Source organism: Myotis brandtii, unplaced genomic scaffold (assembly GCF_000412655.1).
Source record: "Myotis brandtii unplaced genomic scaffold, ASM41265v1 scaffold285, whole genome shotgun sequence".
Classification (NCBI taxonomy): domain Eukaryota; kingdom Metazoa; phylum Chordata; class Mammalia; order Chiroptera; family Vespertilionidae; genus Myotis; species Myotis brandtii.
This window is the reverse complement of record NW_005360891.1, coordinates 3,761,001-3,770,676: the sequence shown is the minus strand read 5'-3', so window position 1 is coordinate 3,770,676 and position 9,676 is coordinate 3,761,001. Positions and strand designations below refer to the sequence as shown.

Here is a 9,676-nt window from a genome sequence, read left to right as displayed (position 1 = left end):
GATAATATTTATTTATTTATTTATTTATTTATTTATTTATTTATTTATTATGGAACTTAAAATACACACTACTAGCCTGAAATTGTTTAATATCCAATCAAGAAATAACAGGAATTAAAATAAATCATTGCATCAGAGGAAAATAATATCAAAATATTGTTAAAATTAGTCCTACTCTTACTTGCTACTCTCACTGTTAACTAGCTCTATTGCTTTGGTTTAAATAATAGCATTTATATAAAGAAAAGTAAATATTACAGAATTTAATATAATCTCAAGTAAATATTCATTTTTTATATCTTTATGTTCAAGTAAAAATGTATAAATTATTTATTGTTATACTATGTATAAGCTATGTCCCAGGCTAGGACTCTAAAAAGTTCCCCCTACTGGTAAACCTCTCCCACTCCGGCCCTGTTTCCTCACTCACCTGGTGCTCCCAGGAATACTGCAGTGAGCCTTCTCAAAGCTCCCCATCAGCAGGTCCGATTCCAGCAAACCCAATGACAACAACCAACACACGCAAAAGTGGCTCCCTTCTTCATGAACTTACAGTCCAGCAGGAAAGAAAAACAACAAATGCAATTCCCCAAAAAGTGTGTGGAGAGGTAGGACAGGGAAACACAGAGAGGACTAGAGAAAGTACAGCGGGGAGAGCCAATCCAGCCAGGGAAGGCTTTCCTGAGGACAGCTAGTTAATCCCGGAGGCCAGAAGGAAGACCATCTGCAAGCCCAGGTTTCCAGCACTGAAATAAGTTCTGTGTTGCAAATCAGTTGCCTACAAGGCAGATTCAGGCTGAATGCATTCTTTGGCCATTATAATGTTTTATATAAAAAGTCAGGCCCAGCCCTAACTGGTTTGGCTCAGCGTCGGACTGCAGACTGAAAGGTCCCAGGTTCAATTCTGGTCAAGGGCATGTACCTTGGTTGCAGGCACATCCCCAGTAGGGAGTGTGCAGGAGGCAGCTGAATCGATGTGTCTCTCTCATCGATGTTTCTAACTCTCTATCCCTCTCTCTCTCCCTTCTTCTCTGAAAAAAAAAAAAAAAAAAAAAAAGTCAGGCCAGTAGTCTTTTTTAAAAAATCAGGAGATTCTTACTTAAAAGTTGTATTTCTGGCCTCTTGAAAAATAAGAAATTTAACAACACTGGGCTTAAATACCATATTATTATAATCAGCTGGAAATGAGTAGCCACTGCCCCCTTTAAATGGCATATGCCTTTCTCAGTTCACATTGTCCCCATCATCCCCAACAGCTGCCCTCCACTGAGACTGAGTGGCACGTGCCACTTATCTGCACACAAGCTGTTCCTTGTAGTAGAAGCGTATTTCTTACCCAAATGAGAAAACAAAAGGACTGAGTGTCCGTGCACACTCAGCTTACTTGAGGTCACTTTAGGCATTTGAGTGTGTGATGTGCATCATAAGCCACTTTCAGATAAACAAAGGTCTCTTTATGTTTAAAAATTAGAGAGCATTTTTGCAGGAGAGCTGTAATACAGAGCCCATAAAGCAGCTCCCTCTCCTAACCACACCCCCTCCTCAAAGTATTTCTAAACCAAATTCCTTTCTTGATGTATTTAACCTGGCTGACCTTTGCTGAGGTGGAGGTCTCCAGCTGGAACTGCCGTTCTCCCAGCCTCATCCTGTGCTCCATTCAGCGTATGTCCCTGGAACGAGACGTAGAATTACTCTGCTCTCTTCAGGGACGCATCTCCTGGTCAGGGGGCTCCAAGTGCCTTGAATGTGTACCTTAGGATGCCAAGATAATCCAGTGAGGTGCAGGAAGAAAATGGTACAGTTCTTACCTTATAACAGGAAAGAAATGAAGATGTATAAACATTAAACCCATGGCTTAACACTAGTTATCTTCACTCCTTCCATGTGCCAGGCTATCTCGGGTCTAGGTTACCTCACACATTTTCCAACTTCAATTCATTGTGACACGCCATAGTTTGCATTTGTCAAATTGGTGACATGATTGCCCTAGGTTCCATGGCAATATAAAGGCAAAAGTTGAAGCATAATTGATGACTTAGATGACGATGTTCAAATATGCTATCTTGTGTCTTTCCAATTTAGGGGCCCACTTTCACTTTCAATAGTTCCATCTTTCTCTTTTCCTGAGGAAGTTCCCTGGTACATGCTAATGAATAGCCTCACCTCCCAGTCTTTCATTAGTTTAGAAAGACTTCCCCTAGATATACCAAACCCTCTGGAAACTATCCTGCCTCTCTGACCAGCTCTGATAAGATTCCTTTTCAAGTCCCCTCCTTCTGCTTTTAAGAAGCAAGTTATCACCAAACTATCACTTTTGCTTTGTGTTCAGCTGGAACTGAGTTGGCATCTTAGCTTCACTATATGTACTTGGTCAAGTTATTTAACCTCATACAACCTCAGTTTTCTTATTTAGAAAAATACCAATTCGCAAGGTGGTTGAGGGATTATGTGAAGTGTCTACCACTTTATATACAACAATTATTATAACAAAGAAGGATTTATCTGCTAGAGTATTCTGGTCTTTCTCTTAGTTAGCCTTGGTCATTTACCTTGTTCCCAGAATAATTTTTAAGGGGGGGGGGGAGAGAAAGAGAGAGAAATATTTTGACTGAACCCAAATAACACAGAAATACTTCCAAATATCCAGCTATGCAGCTCTTAGCTGGTTGCCCATTAAAATAAAGGGTTCAGAAGGAACCTTTTCCTTGCTGGGTAAATTCTAGAATATTAGAATTTAATAATAGAATATTAAACATTGACTTTAGTTTCCATCTACTCAACTTGCAGATTACTTCCTCGACAGCAGGATTTTTTTTTTTTTTAAAGAGTAATGAGCAATGGAATGTCTGGGGCAGATTTCGGACACAGGAGATAAACTCCGAGTTTCTAAATTTGCACATATATCAGCCTATATCTCTTTCTGATCTTCCTAGTAGAAGTACATTCCTTTGGTTTATCCTCACTTGATCTCTTCTGTTTTCCCACTGAGGACTGACCAGACTCTACTTTAGCCATCCCCTCGATAGCAGAATGAATTCTATCGTCTCTTTCGGTGGGGTGTCATTTGTCAACTGGAATAAGGGCCTCGATTGTAATGAGGAAGCCCTGAATATCGATACTGTCTATCAACGCCTCACTCTTGGCTTGTGCCTGATACCCCAGCCCAGCTAGCTAGGTGTCAGAGGTAACATTCCTCTTGGAGGTTTCAATACCCTCCATCATGACCCCTTGACTCTGCTTGATGACTTCCATTATTTGTTTCTATATTTTGAGGAAGGTGAGATTTTTAAGCTTCAAGGTGGGTGGGTCAGTGGGGGGTGAGGAAAGCAACCAATAGAATGCTGTTTAGCACTTAAAACAAAATGGATTGATTGAATGTCACTTCATTTGCTTTAATTCTTGCTATTCCACAACATACAATATCCTCAGGTTGGGCTTGCTGACTTCCTCGACCCCATTCACTCTTACCTTTAAGTGATTTTACTTTTTATTGTGAAATATGTCACCCATAAAAAATAATGTATAAAGCATACCTTCACATAAAAAACAACAACAAAAACAATTGTAAAGGTAGCACTTGACTTCTCACACACACCCATTATGAAATGATAGAACATTCATATCCCAGGAGAGCTTCACTTCCCTCCCCAGATGTAACACTATTTTAACTTTTGTGACAATCATTATTAATAGTTTTATCATTTACATATGTTGTCACTTAACACTGTAATTTAGTTTTGCCTGTCTTGGAATTTTACATTAATGGAACAATGGCTTTTATTTTGTGACTTGCTTATTTCACTCCATGTTGTCTGTGAGTCCCATCCCCATTGACATGTAGGTAGTATTAGTGGATTTTTTTTGCTGTCCAGTAGCCCATTGTATTACTTCACTGTCCAGATGCACTTTGCTCCTCTTCTGCCTCCATGTCCAGCGTTAGATACTCTCCTTTTTTCTCCTCATGTGTTCAAATCTCTCAAAATATGAATATTGTTCTTCCTGATTTTTCCTTACCAGTTTACTGTTTCTTCTCTGACTTACTAATGCAGACCTTCATTAATTAATCAAATACTCTAAGTACTTAGTACTAGGAACTTAGACAATACTACTCAACTTAATATTCAGTATAGCTCACAAGTCTTTTATTTTACCAACACTGTTGGGCCCATAACAGTGCTCAATTAGTACATGCTAATTCTTGGTTGAGAATAATAACAATAATGGTAATAGTAGTAGTAGTTCTAGCTAACATTTATTGTGTACTTACTATGTGCAAGTCAGTGTTCTAAGAGCTTTAGTAGTATTAAGTTAATTAGTCCTCACAACAATACTATGATATAGGTACCACTATGATTATCCTCCTGTTAGATGAGACAACTAAGACCAGAGAAGTGATGTAATGTGCCCAAAGTCAAACAGTAGTGAGTGTTAGAACAAAAGGAACAATAGAAACTTAAATATATTCAATTTAGTTATTCCATGCTGATTTACAAAGGTATAGTCATAGCAATAGCATTAATAGAAACAGCTATTGCCCTAGCCGGTTTGGCTCAGTGGATAGAGCGTCAGCCTGCAGACTAAGGGGTGCCAGATTCAATTCTGGTCAAGGGTACATGCCCAGGTTGTGGGCTCGATCCCCAGTGGGGGGTGTGCAAAAGGCAGCCAATCAATGGTTCTCTCTCATGATTGATGTTTCTATCTCTCTCTCCCTCTTCCTTCCTCTCTGAAATCAATAAAATAAAAAAATAGTAACAGCTATTACTTGTTGAGTACCTTTAAGAATAAATATTAAATTCAGCCAATTACATGATCTCATTCATTCTCCCAAGAATTCATTATGATAGGTACTGTATTTCCAACTTAACATCCTCCAAAAATTTCACCTTTTGCTAGTATCACTTCATCCCATCTTTTTGATACTTTTATATCTGGAGATCTTTCTATTTCTCTAAGCTCTTCTCTCTAGATACTTAAACCTGGGCCTTTCTTACAATCTAGTTCATTCTCTCTCTCTCTCTCTCTCTCTCTCTCTCTCTCTCTCTCTCTCCTCAGCAGCATGAGTGTGGATTCAACTCATCCCCAAAGCCTGTTCTGCCCCAAAGAATCCAATTGTAGGGAACCTTCAAATGAGCCTGAAGAAAACTATGCATCCTTGCAAATGACATCTGGGACACTCCACTTGGAGACTGTCTCTCCTTTTCCTTCCTCCATGGATCTGCTTATTCAGAACAGCCTTGATTCTTCCACCAGTCCCAGTGTAAACTACCGACTTCTGTGGAGAACAAGAGAGTGAAGAGAAAGAATTAAGTCCATGTCAAGAAGCAGATCAGAACTGTCTTCTCACAGACCCAGCTCTGTGTACTCAGAAATTTCAGAGATAGAAATATCTCAGTCTTCAGCAGATGCGAGCACTTTCCAACATGCTGAACCTTAGCTACAGATTAAGACCCGGTTCCAGAACCAGAAAATGAAATGTAAGAGGTGGCAGAAATACAACTGGCCAAAGAATAGCAACTGTGTGACTCAGCTGAGGTCAGCAACAACAGAGTAGCTGGGCCTCTCTTCCCGTCACCAGTCAGGCTTCTGGAAACCCTTCAAGGTGGAGCAACCAGACCTACAGTAACCTAACTTGGGACCATTCCTGGAACAGCCCATCTTGTAACTACCATTCCTGGAGTAGTTGGGCCTTGGAACAACCAGGCCTGGAACAATCAGTTCTACAGTTATGAAGAGAGATCCCTGCAGCACAATCCTGCCAGTGATTTGGAGGCCACCTTGGAAACTGCTGGGGGAAGCTATGATGCAGGACTGCAAACCCCTCTGAGTATTGTAGTACCCAGCAAACCATGGATTTAGTCCCAGGTTACTCCATGAACATACAGTGAGACGATGGGTATATTATTCAATCTCAATTTTGGCAGTGGTTTATTACCTCTCCTGGGATTTTCTATGTATCTCTGCCTTGATATGCTGCTTCTCATGCCTGTTGTTCCAATTTGGAGCAGTGGGGTGGCTATGACTGGAATCTAATCAGAGGTTTCTGTAGCCTTGCTGCTATAGACAAATGATAAAACATGTCTCTGGCTATACATAATTAGATATAATACTATTTTGGATAACTCTAGGATCTAGAATCTTAACCTCAAGAATAGAAAGTAAAAGTACAGAGATGTGTGAAAGGATTATTCCTATTTTCTGGGATTGGGAAGCTTGTTAAAAACCTCACTTCAGGTGATGGTTAAGCTATAATATGCTTCACTGATCTCGGCCCCTTTTACTAATTTGTTTATTTATCAAGTATTCATAAAAGATGTTTTGTATTTTGCTGTACATGATAATAATACCAGTTTGGCTGGTTGGTTCATAAATTTAAATACAAAAAACAACAACACCACCCACGTCTATTTTAACAAATAAAATAAAATAAAATAAAAGCAAGGAAACTGAGGGTTAAGTAACTTGCCTAAATAGCTAGTGACAGGCTGGGATTTGAACCTAAATATGTCTGACTTCACATCTATGCTCTGCCACCTCTCTGTAGATTTCACCAAGCCTTTGATATTGATACTTTTCCTTGTTAAATCACACACACACACACACACACACACACACACACACACACACACACACTGCTTCTCGTTATAGGATGTTATGGAAAATTTTTCTTTAAACTACAAAATTCAAACTTTCAACTTGCAATGATATCCAGGGAAGAGTGGTCATCACTAGTTACAGTAACAGTATTAGATGCTCCATGGACATTTTTATCCCTACTGTTCTTCTCTCTATGTAGGTCACCATAGATGACTATCTGTAGAACAGGAGAGAAAAAAATAACATGACCATTACCTCTGTTCAAGTGACTCTGGTAAGTGTCAAGACGTTCTCTTCTACCACCTGTCCTTCCGATGAGTCACTGGATCCTTGTTTCCTGAGGGTGGAAGTTACCAACTGGCTCTTCTCTTTGTTCTTTATCTTACATCCATTGCTCAGATTAGTGAAAGTTAAACACCACACAATGCTCTTAGAATCATTGGGAGAGAAATACAATTATAATCATAAATATTATTTTTATAGTTTATAATCCTATCTAATAATAGACAAGCATGGTAATTGACCGTACCTTCGCTACACCTCCCATGGGCTAATTAGCACGATATGCAAATTAACCACCAACAAAGATGGCGGCTAATTTGCATATACTGGCTGGGAGCGAAGACTGAAGACACTGTAGAAGGAAGCCAAGCAACGGAGCCGAGGTAGCGGAGACGGGCGGGAGAGAAGCGGCAGAGACAGGAGCAAAGCCCTATTCTTGCAGGAATCCTCCTGCAACGGGCCTGTAGTATCTATATAAAACCCTAATATGCAAATCGACCAAACAGCAGAGCAACTGGTGGAACAATTGGCCTCTATGAAGCACACTAACCACCAGGGGGCAGATGCTCAATGCAGGAGCTGCCCCGAGCTCGCAGGTCCTGACCAGCAGTGGTGGCAGGGGGTGGGGCTGGTAAGCGGGCAGCGCCAGGCCAGCCAAGGCGGGTGCAAGCCGGGGCCCTGATCACCCTGCCTCTTGCCCCACAGATCGTCCCTGATCGCCAGCCAGGCCTAGGGACCCTACCCATGCACGAATTTCTTGCACTGGGCCTCTAGTAGTTTAAATAATAGTTAAAACTTTATACTTTTAGTAAAAAGTACCATATGTCACTTAATCTTGGTCTCCTAAATGGTATTTAACTACAAAGCAATTTATAAACTGAAATTGTAGAGGTGCCCCTTGAGAAGTTACTTTCTGAATCAGCCACAGAGGCATTTAGAAAGTTAGTATGCACAGAAATTACCAGGAGATGGTACAAATTCTAAAATCCAGAGGTGTAGATGCATTTTTTATTTTAATTTACAAGCAATAAAATTCACTCTTTTCAGCATACAGTTCCATGAGTTTTGACAAATGCAGACTTGTGTAACAATCACATCACCACAAACAAAATGCAAAACAGTTCCATTGAACTACTCCCAGTCCCCCAAATACCTTGGGTTATCCCTTTAGAGTCATACTTTCCCCCTAGCCTTACTGCCTGGCTACCACTGATCTGTACTCTTTCCCTATAGTTTTGCTTTTTCCAGAACATCATATAAATGGGATCACATATTATATAGACTTTGAATCCAGCTTCTTTCACTTAGCATAATGCATTTGAGATTAATCCATGTTGTTGCATGAATCAATAGTTCACTCCTTTTTATTGATGCACAATATTCCATTATATGAATATTTGTTTATCAAATTCCCCAGTTGAGGGACATTGGATTATTGACAGGTTTTGGTAATTATGAATAAAACTGTTATAATATTCACATACAGGTTTTTATATAACATCGGTTTTTATTTCACTTAAATGCCTATAAGTGGGATTGCAGACTTGTAATTTAAGTGTATGCTTTTCAGTAAAAAACAACACACCTGCAAAACTGTTTTCCCAAGTACCAGTTTGCATTCTCACCAGCTTAGTAGAAAAGTTTCAGCTGCTCAATACCTTTTTGCACTTGTGCAACAGTGTTTGATTTTAGCCGTTAGAATCTATGAGTAGTGGTATTACATTGTAGTTTTAATTTGTATAATCCTAATGATCAATGATGTTGAGCATATTTTTTATGTACATACTTACTATCTGCATACCTCCTTTGGTAAACTCTAGTATCTGTTCAAATTTTTGGTCCATTTTTAAATTGGATTATTTTCTTATTTTTGAATTTTCATTATATATCTGTATCCAAGGTCTTTGTCAGATATGGGGTTTCCAAATATTTTCTCTAAGTCAATGGTTTGTGTTTTAATTTTATCAGTGTCATTTGCAGAGTAAAAATGTTTTTTGAAGTCCAATTTGTCAATAGTTTTCTTTTATAAATTGTGATTTTGATGTTGTATTTAAGAATTCCTGCCCTAATTCAAGGTAACAATGATTTTCTCATTTTCTAGTTTTACCATTTACATTTATGTCTATGATAAAGTTGGTATAAGGTATGGATTATAGGTCCAGATGCATTATTTTTGCATATTTCAATTGTTACAGCAAGATTTATTGAAAAGACTACATTTTTCATTGAATTGTCTTCATACATTTGGCAAAAATCAATTTACCATATATGTATGGGCCTATTTCTGGACTCTGTATTCTGTTCCGCTGATCTATGTACCTGTTTTTTCATAAATACCACACTCTCTGATTACTGTACCTTTAAAATAAGCCTCAAAATCAGGTAGTGTTAGTTCTCCAATTTTGTTTTTTCCAAATGTTGGCGATTCTAGCTCCTTTTTTTCATATACATTTTAGAATCAGCATGTCAATATCTATAAAATATCCTATTAAAATTTAGATAGAAAATGCATTAATCTATAAGTCCATTTGGGAAGAATTAATGTCTTAGTAAGATTGAATTTTCCAATCCATACACAATATATATCTTTATTGATTTGGATTATCTTTGACTTCTTTCATCAAAAAATTGTAGTTTGCAGCATATAGATACTGCATATATTTTGCTAGATTTAAACCTAAACGTTTTTGTTTTTAATGTTGTAAATAGTAGCTTTAAATTTTTTCCATGTTCAATTGTTCATTGCTAATAAATATGAATAATTTTTTGGCATATTTATCATGTATCCTATAACCTTAAT

General features: G+C 38.4%; 1 pseudogene; it reads left to right on the top strand.

Annotated features, from left to right (window-relative positions):
- The first annotated feature begins 5,056 nt into the window (after positions 1 to 5,056).
- Positions 5,057 to 5,551, top strand: LOC102251511 (annotated as a pseudogene).
- The last annotated feature ends 4,125 nt before the right edge of the window (positions 5,552 to 9,676 follow it).